The sequence below is a fragment of the Trichosurus vulpecula genome, chromosome 8 (assembly GCF_011100635.1).
Source record: "Trichosurus vulpecula isolate mTriVul1 chromosome 8, mTriVul1.pri, whole genome shotgun sequence".
Lineage (NCBI taxonomy): Eukaryota > Metazoa > Chordata > Mammalia > Diprotodontia > Phalangeridae > Trichosurus > Trichosurus vulpecula.
In genome coordinates this window covers 13,036,476-13,049,927 of record NC_050580.1, presented here as the reverse complement: position 1 = coordinate 13,049,927, position 13,452 = coordinate 13,036,476, and positions in this window count along the sequence as shown.

Below are 13,452 nucleotides of genomic sequence, written 5' to 3'. Positions count from 1 at the left end.
ATGGGAAAGGTTGGTATGCTGGTTCTCACACTCAGGGGTGTGGGAGATATTGGCCGGAACTAATATACGTTCTTATACATACTAAGCCCTCAGTAAATAAATACTGAATGCATATTCATTCAGAAGGCCTTTGCTGAGTCGGGGGTGTATTTATTTCCAGGAACGGGAATGGGGTTTAGCAATGAGGGGGAATCACTCAAGCTTTGAAAGCTGCTGACAAGCGGATATGTTAGAAGGAAAATGCCCACGGAAGGAGGGATGACTCATTGGAGAAAAGTCGTCAGCACTCTCGGCTTGCTGAAATGCTAGCAGGGGTCTCTTCCTGCTCTGAGAGGGAGCCAGACAGCCTCACAGAATCATTAGCACCTTCTTCTGGTACATGGATGGAAGGAGCTACCTGCTGTCTAACCAGTGATATGAGAGAGGGCCTGGCATGGTGGATAGAGACCTGGGGTCAAGTCCAATCACTGACACACACACTGGCTGTGTGACCCTGAACAGGGTAGTGCTCTAGGTAACTTTTTAAGACTATGTGCTGCAGAGGAGGTGCTGACCTACACTGGTGGAGGGTGTTTCCTCACCTGGGAGTTCTGTCTAATAAGGAAATTCCATTTCCAGTCCTTCTCTCCAAAAGATGGCCTCTTAATTATGATATTGCTCATGAGTGGGGCCTGAAACGGAAGTTCTCAGAGAGGCTGACATTGGGTATTGATCTGTGGTCATTGTAAAAGGTGCCACCAGAATTGGTTTGATAACATATCCCTCACATTATCAGGGTCATAAGAAACTTTCCTCACACCAATCCTGCAAAATTCCCATTTTACAAATGAAGAACCTTCAGCCTAGAGAAGTTTGGTGATTTGTCCATGATGGTCCATAGCAAGTCTCAGAGCTAGGGCTCAACCCCAGGTGTCTTGGTGCCCCGCCTAACATTCTTTCCTCTTTGTGACATTTTCTGCCCTGAGAAGAAATAGAGTGTGGTTTGACGGATGGAGGGTTGCCTCTGGAGGGGGAGGATTTGGGTAGGAATCTCTACTCTAGCCCTTTGTAGCTGAGCCTCAGTTTTCTCACCTGTTCAAGAAGCAGGTAGGACCTGATGACTTCTGCGCCACCTTCCAGCTCCAGATATGGTTAAATTCATAGAAGGAACATGGAGGCAAAATGGACGGGCCTCGGCCACCGGTCATCATTGAAGGCTGAAGGTTTGGGGGTAGGTGATGACTCCAGCACTGATGTCAGACAGTAAGTCTCAGAGCCTGTTGCTGATACCCAGAATAACCCTTTTTTCTGATGAGGAGAAAGAAGGCAGAGATCTGGGCCAACCACAGGGCGCTGTTGTCTGGCGTTCCGTCGAGTGGCACCCTCAGATCATCGGGTCGATGCTTCAAATGGGCACTTTGGGATGGTCTGAAGACTCTCCCTGGATCGTTCTATGGAGACTTTGCTTCTGCAGAAATGGTGGAAGAGTAACAAGTCACCACGAATTGGGTGAAATTTCAAAGAAATAAATGTAAGGTCCTGCAGTCGGCTTCGACTCAGGGTGATGGCTAGAAGGCAATTCATTCAGAAAAGATGTGAGAATTTCAATGAATGGAACACTCCATGTGAGTCAAAAAGAGGACTGAAGTCTGGCATCCGGAAGGGACAGCTCCATTAGAACACCTTTAGTTAGGCCAGCAACTTCAGCCTTGCTAGTCTGTGACCCTCAGTTTCCCTATCTGTAAAATGGTCATGCTAATAGCACCCACTTCTTGGTCTTGGGAGGGTCCAACGCGGTGAAATATTGAAAGGGCTTCACAAACCTAAAGCACTATATGATTATACGGAATTAGGACTATTATGCGTTACCGTTGTGTTAATATACAACAGCGATTATTATCCAAGGAGTTGTTCTTCCTTTGATGTGTTTGGCCTATGCTGGTACCCTTATTCCATTTTCAAGCTCTCCCCAATAATTCCACCCCACTGGCCTGGGACACAAAGGACTTTCTCCTCGATAGGGCAAATTCTTGTTACATCATTAAGTCGCACCTTTGCCATCGGGTCCATGCTCTGCCCCTATCTCTTCCTCACATGTGGCCTGTCCTGGAGTACACTCTTGGCTTGCTCCTCCACAGAAGGAACGAGTGAATCTGCCGTAATACAAAATAATTATCAATATTGTTCCACAAGCATTTATTAATCACCTAATGTGCTTAGATGCAGACTGTGACTGAGATGAAAAGATACTCGCTCCTTGGAAGGAAAGCTATGGTAAATCTAGACAGCACACTAAGAAGCAGAGACACCACCTCGCTGGCAAAGAGCCGTATAGTCAAAGCTATGCTTTCTCTGGTAGCAACGTACAGCTCTGAGAGCTGGACTATGAGGTAAGCCGAGCCCCACAGAATCGATGCTTAGAATTGTGGTGCTGGAGAAGACTTTCGAGAGTCCCAAAGAGATCAATTCAGCCAATACTTGAAGAAATTCATTCAGGCTGTTCCCTAGAAGGTCAAATACTGAAGCTGAAGCTTAAATATATAATGAGAACATGGGGTTCATTGGAAAAGACCCTGATGTTGGGAAGGATTGAAGGGAAAAGGAGAAGGGGACGGCAGAGGATGAGATAGATAGTGTCGTGGGAACAACGAACACTAGGTTGGACAGACTGAGAGATGGTGGGAGATAGAAGGGCCTGGTGTGCTGTGGTCCATGGGGTCACGGAGAGTCAGCAGACATAATTGAATGGCTGAACAAGGTGCTTAGATGAGCAAATGAAGAAGGAAGTAGGAGCGAGCTCTGGGCTCTCAGTCATCCCATGGAAGCAGTCAGTAAATCCAATATAATCATCATCACTGCTCCGTACGTGTGTATTAAGCATTATTGGGATGGGTGCGTGGAGGAGGAGGTAAGAGCAAGCTCTGGGCTCTCAGTTTCTTCACAGATGGGGTGAACACAATGTAATTTTTCTTGTCATCCAAGACTCATTCATTCACTCACTCACAAACATTCATTAAGTGGCTACTTGGTGGCAGGCATAGTATTATGTGCTGGGAATACAATGACAAAAATTTCCCAAAGAAATATTCCCTGTCTTTGAGGGACTTCCATCCTATTGAGGAAGACAACATGTACACATATAAGCAAATACAAAGTATATACTAAGTAATTGAGGGGAGGCACTAGTGGCTTGGGAGATCAGGACAGGCCTCCCGTAGGAGGTGACACTTGAGATGAGCCTTGATGGGAACTAGGGATTCCGAGAGGCAGAAAGGAGGAGGAAGATCATTCTAAGCATGGGGGCCAGTCTGAGCAAAGCCATTGTGGTGGGAATGACCCCAAGGGATGACTCCTTGGCCATCTTGGTTGGAAACCGACCTCTGGCAGATCTTACCTAGCTAGAGAGGCTTGGAGTCCAGATCTAGTGAGATGACTAAGCTTCTCTAGCCTGAAGATAAGCCTAGCTAAGCTAGAGAAAGCTTATCACCAGGTCATCTGCAAGGGAATGAATTTTCTTTTCCTTTGGCAACAGCAACTTTCGAAGACTATCTAGTACTATGCTTCTCCATCAGAAGATAAACTCCATGACAGCAGGGACCTCTTCAGTCTTTGTTCTTATATCCCCAGTGCCTAGCATATAGTAAGTGTTTAATAAATACCTGTTGATTGAGACTAAGTCAATCAATAAACATTTATTAAGCACCTACTACAGGCCAGGCCAGGCACTGTACTAGACACTGGGGATACAAAAAGAGGCAAAAAGAAACACAGATTTGGAGCAGGGAGAAAACTTAGAGCCTTCATTTTCTAAGACCCAGAGAGACAAAGTGATTGGCCAAGTCAGGATTTGAACCCAGGCCCTCTACCTCCAGGTCCAGTGCCTTTTCAGTTAGATGCCACAACCTGCGTGAGAGCCCTGAGGCAGTGGAGTCTTGTTTGCTAGACACCATTTGTTTTAAGCCAGAACATTTGAAGAAAAAACTTGGCTGCAAATCTCCACCATCTATACTCCCAATCTCAAAAAGCAAACACAATGTGGAGCCTGGACCCAGCTCAAGGAAAGTGACCCCCTGGAGTCTAGTGAGAATGCCTGTGTCAACTTACTTGGGATTCAACAGGATGGTTTCTGCTGAATGCATATTTTGTTTTGAAATCTATCGGTGTCGAGTGAACATTTCACCCTGAGGCTTTTTACTTGTCGCTCTGGGAAGAAAAGGGCCTCTCAGGCTCTCCAGGTTTTCCTTCTATAAGGAAAGAAAGTGTATTCTCATCAGGCATCTTGTCCTATCAGAACAAGGTAAAGGAGAAAATGGAGAAAAGTGGAACCTCTGTTCAAAGGGTTTTCTTGGAGGGTCTCCAGGTGTCAGGAAAGCCTCTGGCCCAGGGATCCCTTTTGGAAGGACCTCAGTACCCCCCAAATGTCCAACCCTGACCTTCTATGACTCATGCTGGGCTCAGTACCTTCATCCAACCTGCTCTTTCTTTCCCTCTCCTTTTTTTCCTCTCTTATTTCATCCCTTTTCATGATCTCGCTCAGTGAGAAGCATATTTCCTTATGAAAACAAAACTGCTCTGCTCTTTCCAGGGGAATCTTTCAGCAGGTCCCATCAGCCTCTCTCAACAAATGATTTCGGAGAGGGCTTCCTGTACTTCCCCTCTCCTCCACGGGTTTTCATAACACCCACCCAACCTAAGTCTTCCTAAGTTCATCCCTTATATTCTATTGATATATGTGAAGTCTGGGTTTCTTTTACTTGGTTGTTGGTAGGTTTAGTCTATCTCTCCACACTCTGAGGCTCCCTGACCTTGGCCTCTGCCTTCATCTTACCACCATGCTTGGTTATGGGTCTGGCTGGGGTTTACAGAAGACTTCATGGTTTCCCAAAGTCCTTTCCACTCCATTATCTCATTGGACCTACACCATAAACCTGGGAGCTACAGGGCAGGGCATTACGACCCTCTCCAGTTTGACAGATGAACAAACTGAGGCTTAGAGTAATTTAGTGACTTGGAATCCATGGCTGGGGAATCATTCCAGGCAAGGCTGCCACCCACCAATACCAGTCACCACCCCTCTATATCCTAATAATCTTTGTAAACACCCAGGGCCACAAAATTTATCACCTGGTGGCCAAATAATCAGAAATTTAGAGCTAAGAGAGACTTTTTATTAAAGAATGCTTTTTATTCATTCATTCTTTTTCTTTTCTTTTTTTGGAGCGGGGAAGGCAGCTGAATTTGAACTGAAGTCCTCCTGACTCCACTGCACCACCTAGCTTCCCCCTAAGAGAGGCTTTGAAGGTCATAGAGACACAGATTCATAGTTGAAAGGGACCTGAGAGTCATCAAATCTAACTTCCACATTTTACAGATGGGGAAACTGAGGCTTAGTGGGGGGAAGTGTATTGGCTAAGCTCACATAGTAGGAGAGCCAGGATTTGAACCTAGGTCTTCTGATTTTAGATCCAACATGTTCTCTTTTGTATTGTGCCACCTGTGAGCCTCAGTTTCTTCATTCTGTAAAACAAGGGGTTAGAAAATACGTTCTCAAATGTTCTTTCTAGCTCTAACATTTTATGACTCCATGACATGTGGTTATTTTGGAGTGAAGCTATCTGCATCTCAAATCCTTCATTTTGGAGTCTCCTGTGTCTGATTTTTGTTGCAGAACCGTCATATTCTAAGGAGAACCAGATCCATCTCATTCTATTATATTAATGAATATTGAGGAACTGCTAATTAAATTATATCACCCCAATCCAACCCACTTCAATTCAATTTAATCTAATCGCTATTCATGCCATAACTTCCCTGAGTCTCAATTCTCATCCATAAAATGAGAGGGTTGAGCCCAACGGTCTTTGTTGTCTTTTCTAACTATAGATCCATGATATTCATGTACAAGGCACTATGATAAGTAAATGGGTTATTGACAAGCTGCCCTTTGTTCACGGTAAGGAGTTTGGTCACTCCAGAGCCATAGCTAGGAATTCTTGTGACTGGGCCAAATTCAGTTGAGTTGGAAATGGGGAGGTGAGAGTGGCAGTGGAGAAGAGGACAGTCTGATCTTGGGTGTAGTTCAGCTGGCAGAGAAGGGATGGTTTGTCCTCAAGGGAATACCACCTTGGTGTCCATGGACTGAGGAGAAGGGCCTTAGATAGAGGTTACCTTGGGGATGGGGTCCTGGTGGTGGTGGCCCTTGAGTGCATACGCTCCATGGGGCACCAGGAGGGCAGAGGACAACTAGGTAAGGCTCAGGGGAAGTGGTCCCCCTACAGGGGCAGGGGGAATGCTCCCATCCTGAGACACTTCTCTAGAGCAAAGCTGGGTTTGCCCCATGCTAGTTACATCTCTGGTCACTTCCAGAGCATTCGACATTCCTTTCTTTCTGCCTACACACAGTGTTCTTTCCAAAGAAGCAGAAGGATGACTGCTGGCTCCAGGTCTTGGAGATTTCAAAGCAACCAGAGTGTAAACTTGCTAGCTCCTGTTTCCTTGCCACGCTCTCATGTTGGAAGAGGTTGAACAGTTGTGGTCGAAATGGGATGGCTTCCCTGGTGGGGCTTTTGGTCAGTCTCTGCTGCTGCCGCTGTTGTTTTAAATTTTTATCGCTGTAAACTTCTGGAAAGAGAAGACTGATCTGAAAATGACATTAATGCTGTCAGGGTGGTTTTTATGATCTTTTTCATAATTTTGGCATGGGGCCTGGGGCATGGATTTGGGTATTAATTTAACTAAGCAAAGAAATTAGTAGTAATGGAAGTAGATATGTAGCTCTAAATGGCAGAATATAAGAGAAGAAACAGAAGAAGTCCCCAGTCATAGTTTGGAAACATGTTTCAGGGCCAGATGCAGTATAAACTTGGCTTTGAAGCAAGTGCTGAAGGCCAGAGGCAGAGGGGGTTTAGCCAGGGTCAGCTGGTCCTCTTCAGGGCTTCCGCGACCCAATGGATCCTGGAATTCATCTGGGATGGATCCTGACTCTTCAGTCCACGGACCACTTTGGGGCAAAAGATGTCATCTGTTCCTTGGTTCTGAGAAGGGACAAGGGGGCTGGATTTGGAGTCAGGAAGACTTGGGTTCAGATCCCATCTCCAACTATTATTAGCTGTGGGACCCTGGGCAAGTCACTTAACCTCCACAAGCCTTAATTTCCTCACTTGTAAAATAGGGGTCATAACTCTAGTACCTACTTTATAAGAGTATTATGAAGCTTACACGACATAGTGTGAGAAATGTCCTACAAACATGAGAGAGCTCTACAAGTGTCTGTTAGGATAACGATGATGGTGATGATGAGGGTGGTGATGGTGAAGATGAAGATGACAGTGATGGTGATGATGAGGATGAGGGTGATGGTGATGATGAAGATGATGGTGCTGGTGATGATGATGAGCATATTGATGAGGATGGGGATGGTGAAGATGGTGATGATGAGGATGATGGTGCTGGTGATGATGATGAGGATGGGGATGATGGTGATGATGAAGATGATGGTGCTGGTGATGATGATGAGGATGGGGATGATGGTGATGATGAAGATGATGATGGTGACGGTGCTGGTGATGATGATGAGGATGGTGATGATGAAGATGAAGATGACAGTGATGGTGATGATGAGGATGAGGATGATGGTGATGATGAAAATGATGATGGTGATGGTGCTGGTGATGATGATGAGGATGGGGATGATGGTGATGATGAAGATGATGGTGCTGGTGATGAAGATGATGATGGTGATGATGAAGATGAAGATGACAGTGATGGTGATGATGAGGATGAGGAGGATGGTGGTGATGATGAAGATGATGGTGCTGGGGATGAAGATGATGATGGTGATGATGAAGATGAAGGTGACAGTGATGGTGATGAGGAGGATGAGGATGATGGTGATGATGAAGATGATGGTGGTGACGGTGCTGGTGATGATGATGAGGATGGGGATGATGATTCTACTTGCTGCTGGAAAGCAAAACCAAACCAAGCAAAATGGTTCCTTTTGGCTGGTCCCATCTGATGAACTCACTTTGGGGGTTACTCTGGGAGACCAGGGGGAGGGGAAGACAAGGAGGCAGCAAACATTTAGCAGAAGGAAGGATTTTGAGATGAATAGGATCATAGAATAGGGATAAGGGTTGGATCAGTGATTTCATTGGTAAAGACAACTTCCAGGTGAGGAAATTCCCTTTACCAATGCCAGTTTGTACCTTCTCTGTAACTGTTAATCTTAGAGCATTACGTAGAGCACTTAGAGGGCAAATGACTTGCCCAGGGTGACACACCCACTATGTGTCAGAAATTGGACTTGAATCCAGGTCTTCCTGCCAACCAGGCCAGCTTTTTGGCCACTGCGCTGTCATAGGATCATAGATCCAGAGCTGGACCTTAGAGATCATCTAGTCCAAACCCATCATTTACAAATGACACTCAAGGGGAGGAAATGACCTGCCCAAGGTCACATAGGTAGTAAGTGGTAGAGTCAAGATTTGAACCCAGGACCTCTGATATCAGAGACAACATTCTCTACCATATCATTGACTCCTTCAGGAAGACTTTCTGAGCTGATCTATTCATCTGGATCAAAGTACCCTGCTTTAGACTCCCAGACCACCTTCATACACACACACACACACACACACACAGCAGGAAGGTCCCCATACTCATTCTGCCCAGCTACCTCAAAGTCCAATGAGTTTCCAGCAGGGAAATCTGGAAAGCCACTCAGAGAGAATGGTGCCTTGTCTTCTCTTTCTTTGACTATTTTGGAACCTTTCCAAGATGAGGGCTTGACAACACTTACATTTTTGGCCTTGCCCATGGGCCTAGTACCCCAAACTCCCAGTCTTGGCTCCAGGTAGTACAACAGGTCTCAGGAAATGATGGTCCCCAGTGGTCCCCATAGGAGGTGGCTTTCTAGCATGACAGGGGTGGCACTCCCTCATTCCCAGACAATTCCTTCCTCAGAAAATGAGGGACACCTCCCCTGCCCGTTTAATTTGGCTGAGCTTGGAATGTAGGAGGCACATGGCTCCTTCCAGCTTCTAGGAGGGTAGAGCTGAGCAAGACATGGTCCTGGCATATGATATGACTTGATCAGAAGGAATGGGGGAGACTTGATGACCCAAGTTTCTTCTGGTTGTCCAGGGAAGAAGGCTGGATCAGAAGTCAGGAGGTAGGGAATAGAGACTGGAGCTGTGGCTTCAGTGGGATGCCCAGGTGAGAAAACTCTTACCTAATGAAGGTCAGCATCTTCTCTTCAGCTGTTGGTCTTAGAGAATTTCCTAAGTTCAGTGACTTGCCTAGGGTCAGATAGTCAGAGAGAGAGCACTGGAACCCAGATCTTCTTGTACCTGAGGCCAGCACTCTAGTCACCAAACTGTTTCTCATCAAAGAAATCTATACACAAAAAAATAGATGAACTGGTCCCCTGGTGAGAATGGGATAGCCTATGAGCACCTTTGGTATCCTTTTAATCACAAAGAAGTTGAGGCTGGCCATTTACGAGGAGGGAATGGAGCCCTACAGTGAACCTGGAGGAGTCTATGAGGGAGAATCACCCATTGTGGGCAGGCGCAGAATGGTAGCGATTGGCACCAATGGAGGGAATTCCCACAGCACTGATGGCTGGGGTATTTTGAGCAGTAAATAATCCATAACTCAGTGTCAGGGAATCTACCTGGATCTTGGGTCACACACTGCACAGAGCTAATTGGTGAGTAGCATCAAGAAATTTAGGACTGCCAGGGAGAGTCTGTTAGGTGAAAGGGAAAGTAACCCCAAAGAAGACTTAGAGAAATAGTTTTCACGCTCTTTTCTCCTTTAGCAGAGGAGAGGCAGAGCACTGGATTTGGAATCGGAAGACCCAGGTCTGACTCTTGAGTTGACTCCTGAAGACTTGTGTGATCCTGTGGGCTTGTAAAGAAGGAAAGGAGACCAGATAGCCTTTGCATTCCTTTGGGGCTCTAAATCTATGACCCTCAGCTCCCTTTACCAAGACATCCCTGGCTTTAACAGAGCTGGGAACAGGGCATGGGGAAGGAGCACCAGGATACTTCTGGCATATAGAAGAAGAGGAGAAAGATCTGGGAAGGGAGGGCTAAGCCTTTCTCAGCTCTGGCAGAAAGGCAGAGACTTTTTAAACAGAAATCACCCAATAAGTCCTAACTGGCAAAATCCAGATAGGCACTCCTTAAACCTCCCACTAGCTTATTTTTGAGGCGATGTTTAAAGAAATCGGACTTTAATGGGGCTCGTTTTAAACAGGCCATTTTGTGGCATGCAGAAAATGAGGGATGATGTGAATTGCCTTCTGTGTTCCCTGTTTTGGGTGCCCACATTTGCCTGGCTGGAACACACTCTTGAAGAGAGAGACAGAATGGAAAGAGCTGTAGGCACTACAGAGAGCCGATTATCTCTGAATAATTCTGCCCTTTGAGTAAGCCACAGGGGCAGGGCTGGGGAGGGGAGTGAAAGAGAAGGAGGGGGGTGGAGAAATGAGAGAGGAGGGGGGGAAGGAGGGAGAGAGAAAGAGGAGAAAGAGAGAAGGAGAAAGGGAGAGAGAGAAGAGAAAGAGAAAAGAGAGGAGGAGAGAGAACAGTGAGAAAGCAGAGAGGAGAAAGGAGAGGAGGAGAGAGAGAAGGGAAAGAGAGAGTGAGAAAGGGAGAGAGAAGAGAAAGAGGGAGAGGGAGAGAAGAGAAAGAGAAAAGAGAAGAGGAGAGAGAACAGTGAGAGGAGAGAGAGAGAGAGAGAGAGAGAGAGAGAGAGAGAGAGAGAGAGAGAGAGAGAGAAAGAATGAACAGATGTGGCTTCTAGACAAACTGACAGATCCCAAGCCCAAAATTCCATTCCAGGGAGAATAGCCCATGGCTGCCAAAAAGCCGCCTCGAGCATATGTCCAGCTAGGACAAGGGCGTCTCTGGTATCAGTGGGAATCACCCTATCAGCCACACAAAGCCCCCAATTTTCCCTCCAACAGAGCCCATACTATGAGCAGAGGACGCTCTCAGGGCTGTTGGCTCACATTTTTCCATTCTTTCTTTCTGTGTGAGTCAGAGTGCAGATTCTCAGCAAGGCTAGAGAGAAGAATGCCATCTCATTTCCCTGGGCACAGAGGGCCCACATCTGGATAGAGTTTGGGTGAGCAGGAGTCCCATGGGATGTTTATGTTTAGGAATTTGGAGACTCCTTGTCGGGACCAGATGAGGCATCCCCAGACAGCCCCATGAGGGGGAAACATGAAAGAGCATCTTTTTTATGAGAAGAAGCTGCTGGCCCTTAGGAGAACTGACCTGGGCCTGTGGACCAATGACAAATGAATGGCTCGGTGTCACGATATGCTCACCACATCAATACAGACCAAGCAGTATTCATCCCCCCAGGGGGTGCACCTTCATTTGTAGGGTCATGGAATTCAGGACTGGAAGGGAGCTTAGGGATTATTTAAATCCAGTCCCACTGTATGCGTGTGTGTGCGTGCGTGCGCGTGCATGCATGCGTGTGTGTGTGTGTGTGTGTGTGTGTGTGTGTGTGTGTGTGTATGTGTGTGTGTGAAACTGAGTCCCAATTTGCTAGAGTCACACAAGAAGCAAATAAGATTGTAGGGCATAAAATTGAGCTATGGAGTCTTAGAGGCCAGGGAGTCTAACTCTCTTTACTTTACAGATGAGGAAATAGAAGCAGGCCCAGACAGGTTAAGTAGCTTGCCTATAGCTTGCATAGTAGCTTGCATAGACAACAAACATCCAAGGTGGAATTTGAACTTCGGTCCTCTGATTCCAGAGCCAGGAGTCAGTATACTGATACTTCCATTATACTGTCTCTTTGACATTGGGGTCATCTGGTCCAACCCCATCATTTACCGAAGACAAACCTGATGCCCAGTGGGTGAAAGTGACTGGGTCACAGGATCCTAGGTCTAGCATTTGGAGGGACCTTAGCAGTCATTTCATTCAATCCCCTCATTTTCAGTTGAGGAAACTGAGGCTCGGGGAGGAGCAGTGATTTCCCTAAGGTCGCATGTAGTTAGTAAAGCAGCAGTAACTGAACCCAAGCCCTCACCTTACTGATTCTCCAGCATCATTTGGTCATTTCCTTGTAACCTTGTGTCAGGGAAGCCTTGGCAAGGGAGATCCTTCCCTGAACTCCACCATAGATCTAGGAGGGTCTGGGGCTTTTCATGGAGAACTCGGGGGGAAAGGAGGAGCTGGGTTCAGAGGTAGAGGGCAGAACTTCATACTCCCTTCTGCCCTGGTGAGTATTCCCCACAGTTGAATGTGTTTGAAATGTAGAAAACATGTATTTTTCTTAATGGACAGAATACCCAACTGGCCCCAGCAAGATCTGGCCCTATTGAGATCACGGCTCAAGATTGGGCAAGTGTTCTCTGCAGGTCTTTGCCTCGGGTTTCCAGCCACCAGGAATGGTCTTATCTCATGGATCCAGCCCTGAACATTGCTGAGGAAACCTGGGGAAGATTATCATCCTTGGTGTGGCTCATGGTGCCATTTGTCCAAGTGCTGGAAGTCAGAGAACCCAGGATTGAGCCTTAACTTGGCTTCTTGTTACCTGTGTGACCTTTGCAAGTTCCTGTTTTTGATATTAGGTGCCCTTGAAGGTCCCTCCAGCCCTCAGTGTATGTTCTTCTGATCCTATGATTTTCCCAGCCCAGAGAATACTGGAATGGTAAAGCTGGAGGGGAGCTCAGGGCTTACTGAGCCAGAGAGAGCGAGAGCTGGAGTGAGAACGAGAGTGAGAGTGAGTGAGTGAGTGAGAGAGAGAGCGAGAGAGAGAGACAGACAGACAGAGAGAGGCAGAGACAGAGATAGAGAGACAGAGACAGAGATAGAGAGACAGAGACAGAGATAGAGACAGAGGGAGACAGAGAGACAGAAACAGAGAGACAGAGAAAGGAAAGAGAGGGAGACAGATAGATAGACTGAGACAGAGACACAGAGAAGGTGAAAGACAGAGACAAAGAGATAGTCAGAGGCAAAGACATAGAAAAAGAGAGAGAAAAAGAGACAGAGAGATAGAGATGGGTTCCAGATGAATGGATTAAAGCTCAGAGAAATTAAGTGAATTACAGAGTGGGCTAACAAGTGGAATCATTCAAATCCAAGTATCCTGACTCCTCACTGCACTTGAACTCTCTGTCTGTCTGCCTGCCGGTCTCTGTCTGTCTGTATCTCCTTTCCGCCCCCATCTCATAGCTAAAACATCAACCACTACATGAGTTGACGAAAGAAGTTTCAGGACATCTCAACACTGGGAATTTCCAGACTCAAAGGCTGGTGCATATGTTAATGGTTAACTTTTGCATACTCAGGAGAGAAGAATTTTCCTAATGGCCAGGCAGCAGATCAAGGGGCTGGGGAAAGGATTGGGGTGGGGGTGGGGGGGTGGGGGGTGGGTGTGCATGCACTCAAGGTTGGTGTTTGATGTGATCTCTGTCTTTGGCCTTTCTCTCTTCCTCTC